Genomic DNA, 13,695 nt, shown 5'->3' with positions numbered 1-13,695 from the left:
AAAGAAGATCGGTCATCCGAGGCAGTTGCTAAGCTATTCATTGCAATCGATTTCAGGTGGAGGGTTGCAGGCCCAACCGACCCTAGGCCTGGATTCTGATTAGAGCCAGGATTTACCTGGATACTGAGAATCCTGGGGTGGGCTCCACCCACCTCATGAGGTTGAGGCCACCCTGATCGGAGCGATTAGTTAGGGGAAACCCCATATCCAGAGGTACGTGGTCAACCTTTTTCATAAAAAGGCTTTTTCCTAAAATCAGCATTACTTTAAATTTCTGGACAAAACAGCTCTTTTTGAAGTGACAACAGCCACCTCTTCCATAAAAGTTTCCTGGAGAAGTAATCAATAATTAGTTATTGAGACCCCTGGGAAAAAAAAAACAAAAAACAAACAAACAAATAAACACGCAACCGTGATTTGTCTTCTGGCAAAAAAATACGAAATCCCATATTTTTGTAGATTGGACCTTTCAATTTTTTCTACAAGGTTCTCTAATACGCTGAATGCGATGGTGTAATTTTCGTTACGATCTTTTGACTTTTAGGGGGTGTTTTCCCCTATTTTCCAAAATAAGGCAAATTTTCTCAGGCTCGTAAAATTTGATGACAAAGACTAAATTTGATGAAACTTATATATTTGAAATCAGCATAAAAATCCGATTCTTTTGATATATCTTTTAGCATCGAAATTCCGTTTTTAGAGTTTCGTTTACTATTGAGCTGTTCGTTACCGTTACTGTTTGAAATGAAAAATATTGAGAAAAATACATTGAAAAATTCAGTTGAAAAATATAAAAAAGAAGAAGTAATTAATTACAAAAAATACACAAAACAATAGCCGACTTGCAAAAACTAAGATAATAACTCCCAGCATTCAGTTCTATTGAGCAATGCCGAAGCGCTGGACGGATATGTTTTAGCAATATCGACAGTTTTGAACTTGATTATCAAACACCATAATATTTAATGCCTTTAGACTCAATTGTTTATAAAAACTAACGCATTATCAAAGTAGTTTGTTCAAAGTAAAACATTAAAAGTAAAATTAAGAAAATCAAATAAAAATTTTTAAGTTCAATATTTTTAATCTAATTTTGAATACCAAAAACCAATATATCCGACACCTTTATACTTAATAACTGTAAAAAATTAAATATTTTTCAAAGTGACAAATAGATAAATACAATCACTCCAGAAAAAGATAATAAATAAAACGTATCCGTTAAACGAACTAGACAAATACAATCACATCTGAAAAAAATGATAATAAAAAACAAAAAAAAAACGTATCCGTCCAGGGGGAAAATACAAAAATTCTCAGCATTCCGTTCAGGAGAAATATTTCTGATTATACCGGATGAAAGATCAGCTCGTGGGTACTCTTGCAATGCAAGCAAAAATTGACGGCATATTTTTACCGAAATTGCCCCTTATTGAGTTGTTTTCCTTGTGTTTTCCATCCCCCTAATGCCGAAGCTCCTAATTTAATAATTCACAAATGACCTTCACAATTTTGCTGATAAAGTATTCTATTTTCATCAGATTTTATTGTCACCAAACTTCACTTCTCGAGTGTGTTTTATATAATAGACAAGTACCAAATGTCCAAATTGTTTAGCTAAATATTTTGACGCCGTTTTTATGACGAAACTACAGCTCCCCTGGGGGGTCGTGACTCACAGTATGAAAATCACTGTTCTAGAACATTATTAAAACTGCGTGTACTTATCCCACAGAAAAGTCTAGCCAGGGGCAAAGTCCCAACACTTTCATTGGGGGGGGGGAGAGCGTACCACATCTGGAGAGTCAAGGGGCATGGGCTATATAATAACCTTTTCTCTCCAAATTATTGTGGGGGCAACTGCCCCTCAACGGCACCACTGGGTCTAACCAACTGACCTATTGTGTACCTAACCCTTAATAACCAGGAAAGCAATAACTTATTCAAAAATACTTGGTCTTCAGCCCGTTTATTTGTCAACTCGAAAAATTAAGCCAATGGAATGAAACTGCTAAGTGTTCCCTAATAGTGAAATTGGATGTATTTTTTATTATTAAAATAGAAAATACCTTTTACTAATCATGCTTCTGACGTCTAATTATTGAGGTGAGGACAGGGTATAATAGAGCAAATAGCTGCTTCGGGGGCATAACCATATTGGGACTAATGCATTAGCAGCACACAATGGTAATAAAAGTCAAATTCTACCAGTTTTAATATATTACAGAAGGTGGAAGTTTCCTTTAAATACATTCGCATCATTTGACATTCAGCTGGAGTGAAAACTAAAAAAAGGGTAGTTAGCATTTCTTAGTTGTTCTTTAACAAAACTTAGGGTCTGCATTGTTTTTGTTTTTTCACAACAATCGCAATATAGTTTTTTTTTATTTTTAGGACAGGAGAATTAGATGAATATACATATGTTCAAGGACAGATTTTCTGAATTCTGGGTTCTTCCACCATTGCCAATAATTTTGACGGACATGAATGCAAGATTTTGTCATTCTACTTTGTCTGTATTAGGTACGTAGGAGGCATTCGCCCTCCCCGGGAGGGCAAATTCAAAGGAGACTTTGAAAAATACCTTTTTGGGCATTTTTCAGGTAATCCACCCTTTTCAGTATTTTCATTACAAAATTAAAAAAAAATCGTACCCCTTACGTTTTGAAAAACCATTTCCCCTTTCCCGGGATTTCGTGAATTGAGGCTAGTGATTCTCCTAATGATTAGAAGCCCCCCTTTTGCTATGAATAAGCGAATTTTTTTACAGCAAGTCTAACAAGCTTTGTTCTCATAAATAATTACTTGGTAGGTTTATTCCCAAAAACAAAATACGTCAGAGAAACACTTGGAAAACAAAACAAATAGCACGATAAAATCGCAAACTATTGTCATATTTTGATTACAGCACTCAACGTTACATAATCTAAAAAAAGCCAATTTAGCCTAAATAGTTTCGAATTTCTGAACTACATATTTTAGGATAAAGGCCAAGAGCACTACATGGAAAAACCCATTGGGAACAAGGGCTAATAGGAGTTTTGTTGGTACTTAACTGTTAGCCAGTACACATTCGAGAATTTGGATCTACAGGTACGGGGTAAAAACAACTGAGGCACTTGGGAGACGATGTATATTTACACATTAGGGAAGGGGGTTAGGTATAGCGGGACTGCATGCAAAATGTACCCTAACCTAACCGAAATATCAACTAAATTAATATTATTAATTATTAAATTATTAAAATATTATATATTATTATTAAATATAATAAATTATTATAAAATATAATAAATTATTAATTATTAAAATTATTAAAATATAGCCACAATGTAGTTTTTCATGAGCCGAAGCTAATTGTCTCCGTAAAGTCGATTATTGTCTAACATCTAACAGCCGATTACTGGCTAAAGTGCTGTTTCGTTTTACTAACATTTAAATGGGAATAGTTTCACTAATATATTTTTTTAGTTCTTGTGTATTATCCAGTACACAATAGGGAAGTGAAGTTAATCATAATGAAATATAGCCTACGAAAATATGATGAAAATCATATTTTATACTACACAAATACTATAGTAACAAAATTATGAAAACTACAACAGAGAATTATGGTAGAAGGGCCTGAGAGAATGCATAATAATAAAAAATCATCATAACATAACCCAACCAAAACAGCACATTAGGGGTAAAGTGTAGAAGGGTGGTGGTAGGGAGGGGGTAAAGTATAGTGAGTCTGCATGCCTAATGTGTTAGGTACGACTATTCTCCATATTATGTAGTATGAATTGTTCTGTAACATCAGACTATCCAATACTGTACCCCCCCCCCTTAATGTACAATTATATATCTCAAATTATATATTTTCCCCTATTTTGTCACTTCTCTTTGTCTTGTCAAACGCTAAGCTGAAAGAAACTAACGAAAGAAACCCGTTCTATATTGCGTTAACGAATGAACGACTAGAACGGTAGGGCGTACATCAAACAAGTACCCTTTTTCTATCGTGATTTTCTAAGCGAGTGCAAAAAAAGTTATTTTAGCTAAAAAATGGCAAAAAGAGTGTAATTCCTATAGGCCTAAGTCAAGGGAAAGAATACTATGAGGTAAAAATGAGAGCAAAAACTAGGAAAGTGTGCAGACTGGCAACCCTGGGCCGAATACTGGAAGTATAGGCCTAGCCAAAGCTACCTTAGCCTAACCTTCTTGACCGTTTCTGAGCTTTTTATTGCAATTAAATACTTAAAATCAAAGAAGGTAAAATTCTAGTTAATTGACTTCTTGCTATCTTGGAAAGGGTTAAGGTTAGGAAAATGAAACTTTCAGGGACGGGTCTACAGGCTAAAGTATGTCCCGGGAAGGTATTTTAAAGCACCCACCTCCACTCCTTCTCCCTCTAGAGGACCCTGAAATTTGCCTACATGACAGGTCTATACCTATTGAAATTTTGACAAAACAACATTTTAACTTAATTTTCAGTTACTAGTTGCTTTTTCTCTGCCTTTAGTTCTGAAAATGCAATTCCTGTTATTTGAGTAGAATTTTGAGCCATATCAATGTTGTTTTTTTTTTTATTTAGGAAATGTATTTGCATATTTTTAAAACCTTATAAAATGGAATTGAGAAAAGCTATGAAGCTGAAAAAATTTTGTTGTACTTCATTTAAGCAGAAGATCTATTTTGCAAAGCTTCACTTTTATAACACACATATTTTTAAAGGTCATCAAAGGTCAGGGCCCTCTAGAGCGAGAAGGAGTGGAGGTAGTTGCTTCAAAATACCTTCCCGGGACATACTTTAGTCTGTAGATTCATCCCTGAAAGTTTCACTTTCCTAACCTAAACCCTTTCTGAGATAGCAAGAAGTCAATTAACTAGAATTTTACCTTAAACACTTAAAATCAAAGAATATCGTCTTTACATACTTTATAACAGTACTATTTGTTCAAAATATAAAGTATCCATTTACTGCGTATTATCCATTTATTTAGATTCACCTTACAACTTTTCACTTTGGATTCTTCTAGAAAACTGGATTTGGCAACGACATACAGCATGGCTGTCAGCTTTTTGTCTCCGCCTACTAAGAATATTAGCCAATAAACATAGTTGTTTCAAATGATAAACGCCCACTAATAAATGAGTCATTACAAGCATCAATTTCTTCTCTTTTATTATTTATAACTCAGTCAAAAGTTGTAATTCAAAGACACAGTATATACACGAAATATATTCGCATATATATTTACATTGTGTTCAACAAGGTATTAGAGGTAATCCATCCAAAAATTGAATGACAAATTATGTGTCGAAGAATAGATTAGGTATTTAATATAATGCGTTCTGTGCAGCCTGATTTCCATTATTCTTTATCGTGATTTCCGTAATTTTATTTATAAGGTATTATATTATCATCATGCTTTGGTATATTTCTTTAAAATTAACTTCACTTCTTGGATATGTTTATTTAACGGACAAGTACCAATATTTAGTTAAAATATACCAGCACAATATTTTATCTCGCTCAGGCTAAGCTAATTTTTTCTGAGTGGAAACATTACAGATCAAGAACAGAATGTGTTGCAATAATACATGAGTACTGTTTTTTACGTTTCTGAGGTAGCTTGAAATACGGTATTTGGGTAAACTTCTAGTTGAGGGACCAGAGGCGCCATTTGGGCCAAATCTTGGGTGGGCATTGGGCATTTGACAGAACTTGAGACTTTCATTATGAATCTAACCTACTTTCAAAGTTTACAATGATTAATAGCAAATAGCGTAATTACCCCCAGGTCGTCAGGTAATTACGCTCTTTGTGCTAATAGGCGTGCAGTTAGTTCAAATCATTTGAACAGAATGGATTATGTTGGACATCATGGATAATTATGGCCGGAAAAGGGCCCTTTGTGGTGGAAGCTTGGGCCCCCTGGAAAATCTGGGGTGGGCATTTGCCCACCCCTGACCCTCCCAAATGGTGCCTCTGTGAGGGACTTCCTAATTTCGTGGTTTTCAGAGGCACTTAACTGTGTTAACCAGATCACGTTCGAGAATTCTTATCTATAAAATCAGACAATAACCGGTTTATTGTTCTTTGTATATGGAGACAATTAGAGGTACTTGCGTCTTATTCAGAACACACTCAATAAGCGAAGTTAGGTTCTTTCGTGAAACAAACTACGATGCGAAAATCCGGTTTCATAGCCACAAAGACAGAACTCAATTTAGTTTGCTACGCATAGTGATAGAAGATAGTGTTTCAGCATGGATTTTGAAATGAAGATTAGTGAATTGCCAAAGACTGAAAAAGAGGCAATTATAATTATAGAGGCATTCTGGGTACATAATTCTAAGTTGTAATTTTACAATTTTCCTAATAAAGTATTATACTTTCATTATATTTTTTTATTTCATTAGCTTTATAAAAATTTTGGGCTATATATTTGCACATTAAGGGGGATGGGGTGCATTATATCAAACACCTAACCACCTCTATATATAAAATATTTAATTAAAATGTACCTGTATTGTAGTTTGTTTCTCGAAAGAACTAACTTCACTTATTGAGTGTGAATACTACACAAGTACCCAATTAGCTTCAGTTCAGTGGAAAACCACATTGTAAACTGTAAAAAAATTGTTTGGGATTCAACAAAAATTGTTTGTAATGTTTATCAACGAAAAATTCAACACCTGAAAATCGATGAATTCAATATTAAAGACCTTATAGGGAATTTCCTGATCATTACTGAATTTCCAATGTGTTGAGAAACAAAAATGTTGGATTCCCATATCCGAATGGAATTTTCAATTTGTTGACAAAACAACATGTTGGATTTTAAGATCCTTATTGGCTTTCTCAATCAATCAATATCTTTATTGCCCAAAAACACACAAGGGTTCTATATGGAGGAAATGACAAAAAAAAAGAAAAAGAAGAAGACACTCAGAAAGAAAACTATACAACCAAGAATAGATACAAATATTTCTACTAGCACATAGCAGGATGGGTCCTGTTTGTCCTATCAGGCCAAGAAAACTAGCGATCGCGACGCTGCTGGGCCATAGTTAGTGGCTCAGTTAACCCCGACACTAATCTTTTGCTTCTAGCCCATAGGGTTATACACAAGAGAAATTTTGCAAAACGAAAATATACGGATCTAATAGTCTTTTTATCAGTAGCCGTTAACATATTCCACAATGGAGTCAATGCGAGAATATGAGGCATCGCAAAAGCGTTGTAGACACAGACGAGAATACGCTTGCTGTAGCAAGCTCTATAGCGAACTATCAATTTCTCCACCAATTGCGATTGACTAAATACATTTACTTACCTACACAGCTGTAGAAGGGGTGCGGGTATCCCCCAAAAAGAAGATATGTTCACCTTTGAAAAAATGAAAATTTATTCACTGAAAATCTTTTCTTATTAGTTCACACAAAGTATTTCGTGTGAAGTTTTAGTTTTGCCCCAGTAAATATAGCTCCAATTTTCCCAGTAGACAATTGCCAGAGATGTCAAAACCAGCAATCAATCTTCTTTATATTGACTAAATTAGTTTTTAATCAGTAAAATTAAATAATCAATTTTACCCTCAATGTGAAATTAACCAATTAATTTTATTTATTTAAATTTAATCTTATTGAATTATTAAAATTTATTACATCATCAATTCAATAGATACAATTTGACGATGGTAGTCATTTATTCTCAAATGTTGACTCGACATATCAAAAATTGCTTGGAATACTTCAGTTGGAAAAATATCATCCAAGTCATCATCAATTACACGAAACTTTTCTAAGTTTCTCACTTAGATGAGAAATAAAGAGAGCCCTTGTCGTTTTTACACTACCCCCCAATCTGGGGTCCCAGATACTTAATACAAGCAGAAAACTGAACTCTCTGATTTCCTAAGTGTACGCATCCAAGATCGCCGACAGATTTGATGAAAGCAAGGACCTCGCTCTTCGAAGTATTGACATTGTGACCAATTCCGGCATATACCCTACTAAGCACAGAAAAATTTTCCTCGACTGACAATACTGTTCTCCTTAAATTCAGGATGTCGTCACCGTAATTGAGTACAGAGAGTTCCTATTTAAATTTCTATCTTGTTTGTTGGATTTCCTATTCTTTAATTGGATTTAAATCATTAACATCATTCAAATTATTAGGCATACAATCTAATTTCTAAGTTTTATTATTCGACTGCTCTTCCTAGTTTTTAACCATAAACCATGTTTTTTGTTGGATTTCCAGTTCTTCCATTCTATTGCCATCTCTAGTGTTGTTCAAACTCTTGAGCGAAGACTTTAATATCTAGTTTTCGTGATTCTCTATCTAGTTTCACAAGTATCAATAAATATCAAACAAATACTGATTTTTTTTTTTTTTTTTTTACCAAAACAGAAAATTACAACACACAATTTTTCCCAGATAGTATGACACCCAATGACGCCTGTACTTTTTCGTGGAAGAAATCACCAGTTCCACGGCGTAGACAATAGGCCGATAGATGAGACCAGAGCTAGAAATACCTTGACATCAGAAAAAACAGGGTGACACATGAACCTGAAATAAAATTGATGCCCAAACAAAAGAGAAAGGACCCCCTCCCTGTTTTTTCAGAAGTCCAGGACTAAGCGGTTGCAATAATTATGCCACGAATTCCGGTGTTTTACTGAATACCTTTATCTTACCGATCAAAGCGTATTGAAATCAATTTTCGATTCAAACTTAGAACGAACTGAAATCACTAAAAACAGGGGTTAGGCTACTGCACTTAAAAGGAAATAAAATCTCTAAGATTTGAGATGACTGGGTTAAACTACTGAAAATGAACTGACAGTTAAATACACGGTTATATTAAATCCTGGAAATTATAGTACCTCAAAATCAAATTTTGCATATTTCATTTAAATTTTATTTGAAAACCACTCCGCCACGACTGGACTATATTTCGTTACTAAACTTTAAATAAAATGTTTTAAATATAGGCCTATTTGGTTTCAGTAATGCGCAAATGACGTAATAGCCTTAAAAGGTTTACAGTGTTTTTAAGTTTCTGTCTCAGCGGAGCTATTGATACAAATATAATTTTTTAGATAAAGGTCATACTCGAAAGAACTCTCCTGGGAGAATATTTCGAAGATTATGTAAGAATGACAGCGGTATGTGAGATTAAAAACCTGATCACTCATCTTTCTTTATTTTTGACTCGTTAAAATCTTTTACATATGACTGAGGCGAGCATAGCATGCTTGCGTAATTTCGTCAAAATCCTTGACGGGGGGGGGTGAAATTGGAGTCAATTTTCAAAAGTCAAGTAAAAATGAGCCATATAGTAGTATAAAAGCTAATGTATACTAAAGAAAAATGATTTGTTTCAGTGGACGCTTGAATTATGAATGTTACCTTAGTTTTGACGATTTTTGAAGACGCTAAATTTCAGCTATGAAGGCACTAAATATAGATATGGAGAGGTCCTAATGCAAATTACACCCTTGTATGCAGTATGTGACATGAGTAAGATTTTATTCCTAAAAACTGGAAATGCTCCTGTTATACATCCTCCCTCAATAATCCCTGATAGTTTTAACTTAACGCCAATTCCCGTTCTTGAGATGTTTCAAATACACCCTTTGGAAAACCTAATACATAAAATAATTTTTGACCTATTTCAACAGCGTCCTCAATATTCCTTGAAAGTTTCAACTTAGATCCCTCAGTCGTTCCTGAGAAATATTGTCCTAATAACCTAAACTATTCCTGAGATGTAGCAGACCCGCCAATTTTACAAGATACATACAGTGTATTTTGATATAGTTCAACATACCCCTGAAACTCCAATGAGAGTTTCAACTTGATACACTTAGTAATTCAAGAGACATTTGATATACACAGACATTTAAAGCGAAATAATTAACAAATTAAACAAATCAATCCCTTTGCTAGGGATCCACGCCGTCAAAAATTTGCTGAGTTTTGTTTCATTTTCCTCGTAAAGTAAGTTACTCTTTTAATTTGAAAATTTATTTATAAGTGCATTTACAATTGACTAATTCATAAATAATTATATTCTAAATATATTCCAGTGCCCCCACTGCTACTATTTCGGTGTATGCTCCCCCCTCCCTCTACTCTGGAAAGTTTTCAGTAGGTGCTCTTGTAGCCTACATTATAATATTTTTAGATCGACGGAGATTCAATAAAAGAAAGCATACCGCAAGTTTTCAAAAATGAAAGCAAATATCATTGTTAAAACTTAAAAGAAATAGAAATCATTCTGCATATTAAGGGGAGCTTCCCATTCTCATCTAACTCTTTACGCTGGAGTTTCATTCTTTTTCTTGTGCTTGAGCAGTCGTTCTTAAAGAATTGGGGACAAAGTCACTTTAGCTTAAAGGATGGAGAGAGGAAGGGGGACTGACGAGGGGATAGTCGGCCTCATATACGGAATAATGTATGCTTCTTTTAAGTTTTTAATTGCTCTTTACTTTTTTTCAGAAATCAATTTTATTTTATTCATTGGCCACTCTAGAAGGAAACATAATAAAATTCTGAAAACTACCCTAAAGAATTTTAAAACGATCGCTTATGTATATAATTCCTAAAAGCACGTCACTTAATTAGCTCATACCTAATGATAGCCCAAATTATAAAAGAGCCCAAGTTATATATATTCATGAACTTTCTATACAAATTCTAAAAGAGTGAAGACCCAACAAAATAAAACAGTGTGTCTTCTTGGTAATTATATAGAAAATGTGAATGATACCGCGTCATGTTGAAAGAAATTACGAGTGCTTAACATTGGTCAGATTCGAGATTATCAAGCTGCTGTTTTTGCGTATCGATGTTGCAATGATGTATGTCCTCCGGTTTTTACCGATTTTTTTTTCGAGTAAATCGTTCACTCCATGGGTATAAGACTAGAGAGGCAGATAATTTTATTGTTGAGTACCGAGACACCAGATGTGCAGCTTTCGAAATTAGGTATTTAGCTCAAGCTATTTGGAATGATATCCCAGCATGGGGGGATATCCCAGAATGCTATCCCACTCCCATTTATTGGGAGTGGGGAGATAATTTTTTTATTATTATTCTTAGTCTTTATCTATGTATATTCTGGTGTTAAAGGGTAACTAGTGAGAGTTTTTTTGTCCTTCTTTATTTTTTATTATTTTTTTTTTTTTTAATAAATAGGTTGAGAATCAGAGGATTGCAGCCGTCCAACATCAGGCTGTTTGAGCCTTCCCTGCAATTGTGTGTATGTGTAATTTTTGTAATTTAGTAGTTAATAAAGAGTTCAATCATTCAAATAAAATAGTATCGCTGGATTCCCCATTTTCTGCTAAGTTCACTTCCGTTGCCATAGGCTTTTTAAAATTATTTGAAATGATATTTTACAATTCCAAAACTCAAAACTCAAAAAACTTACAATCAAAGAACTGTTGACGTATCACAAGCTCAATTAAAGAAGAAATATATTATTAGCTCTATATCTGCCAAGGAAGGGTAAACCCTCAAAGTAGTAACCATAATGTTTAAAATAGCATAAAGTAAGTAATCTAATGGTTCTAATTTTACTTGTATAGGATGTTTCAGAGAATTCCTGAGAGCATATAATTGGGGCCGTATATTTCAGCATTAGAAAAGGGGGGGGGGGGGGTAAAATAAACTAACCTGCGATTAGAAATGATATAAGTAGGTATTTTTGAATCTTCTGTTTTTTTTTATAATTGCAATGTTTCCTTCTGGAGAAGCCAGCCACTAAACAGGAACCGAGAAAAACTTGTGTTTTTTACTTTGTAAAACTACATTGACTTAAACACTTTGGAAAACATAAGACTTGAATTATCAAATTAATGAATTATGGTGAGCGCTTACCCTTATTGTTAAGACTTCCAGCCACAGTGCTTGTTTCTTTGTAAATGCCTCTTGTTGTTCAGAATTTTGGAGATTCATGGTTTAAAGGTATTATCATTATCCATTCGTAGTTCGCCCGCCGGTCAGAGGCAAGATATTCTTTTGTATCCTAATTCATGGATAGACAAATATCCGATATTTTCTGAAATTTTTACAAATTAATCTCAAACCACAACATTCGAACACAAAATAAGAGACAAATTAAGCGAAGACAAATATATTATATTTCATACATATTCTAAAAAATATTATATATATGTATATATATATATATATATATATATATATATATATATATATATATATATATCAGGCACGTACTTTTTTTTATTTAGTAATGAAAAAAGCACGTATATCGGAAAATACAGAATAACTTTAATCTGTAGTATTGTAGCGGATGGGGCGAATGAGACTGAAACCTCATAAGTACGTTTTAGGCTCAGGTTATGTTCATAGCTATTTAGAACCAGTGATTAATCTATTATATCCCACTGAAAGGGAAATTTTAGGGTTAACAGTGCAATATGGGTGCTGTGGGGGGTAGTTCTTCTATTGCAAAAACGTAGATTTTAATGAAAAATAATTGTTTCCAAAATTGATCCATTAAAAGCTGTACTTTATCCTGAAAAGGGGGGGGAGGTAAACTCCCTAATATCAAGGATAATTCCATTTTGCTGTTGAAATCAAACTCTCTTTACAAAAAAGAATAACAGTACAATTGCTAATTACTTCAAAGAGGGTAAAAAATTAGACAGAAAATGGGTTAATATTTGGGCAGTGACTTGACCGAATAATTGCATGCTGTAAAATCCCTCAAAAAAGGCTTCACACATGTATCTAGATTCTTAATAAATGTCCTAATTTTGCCAGAAATCCCAAGAAACCATGGGGAAATTATACATTTCACAAAATTTCGGGGGGGGGCTCGAAGGCACCCCTTCGTATGTGCCAGATATATATATATATATATATATATATATATATATATATATATATATATATATATATATATATATATATATATATATATATATATATATATATATATATATATATATATATATATATATATATATATATATATATATATATATATGTTTTTAACTACGTAAAACTTGCGAATATACAACATTCTTCGCTGTCTCATTGTCTGTGCATATAAATAGATGGCCAGGTTTACCGATTCTTGAACATACGACGTATAATTGTCCATGGGAAGAACAATCCGTATTCAGATCTATACCGAATTTTTCTAATGATTGCCCTTGAGCTTTGCTGATGGTGATTGCTAATCAAATATTCCCTGTGTCCCCGTCGTCATTTCTATATCCCCCTGTGCCCCCCGGCGTCCCCGTTGTAGTTGTGTCCCTGTGTCCCGGTCGTCATTTATATTCCCTGTGTCAGAGGTTGTCATTTGTGTCTCGGTGTCCCGGTCTGTAATTTCTCTTTGAGTCTCCCGGTCATCATTTATATTCCCTGTGTCCCGGTGTCCCGGTCGTCATTTGTGTTCCCGGTGTCCTATATATATAATGAAAAGAGAAATCACCAATGCAACAGCACAAACACATAAAAAAAACAGACAGAAGGAGAAAAGGAAGACTGTTTCCTTACATTAGTGATTAATATAGATCAGTACTTGAATGAGGCCTTAACCCTAATCATCCTTACAATCACATAGGCCAAGCAGCATAACTACACACAATCAACCATAAAGAATAATCCGTGGACAGGCAATCGTGTCGTCAGTAAGTATAAGTCGTCATTTACCA

General features: G+C 34.0%; 1 protein-coding gene across 7 annotated transcripts in view; it reads right to left on the bottom strand.

Moving 5' to 3' along the window:
• The window catches only part of LOC136039152 (uncharacterized), a 212,614-nt gene extending 207,584 nt beyond the window's left edge, over window positions 1-5,030 (bottom strand). For 6 of the 7 annotated variants that reach the window (XM_065722640.1, XM_065722642.1, XM_065722646.1 and 3 more), the window contains exon 1: window positions 4,923-5,030. The gene's annotated coding sequence lies outside the window, so the exon portion shown is untranslated. The remainder of the gene's footprint in view (window positions 1-4,922) is intronic. The other variant, XM_065722641.1, reaches the window with a different exon arrangement.
• Window positions 5,031-13,695: the final 8,665 nt, after the last annotated feature.

The sequence above is a fragment of the Artemia franciscana genome, chromosome 19, assembly GCF_032884065.1.
Source record: "Artemia franciscana chromosome 19, ASM3288406v1, whole genome shotgun sequence".
NCBI lineage: Eukaryota > Metazoa > Arthropoda > Branchiopoda > Anostraca > Artemiidae > Artemia > Artemia franciscana.
Note: the sequence above shows the minus strand (reverse complement) of the source record. Positions and strands in the feature narration are given on the sequence as shown.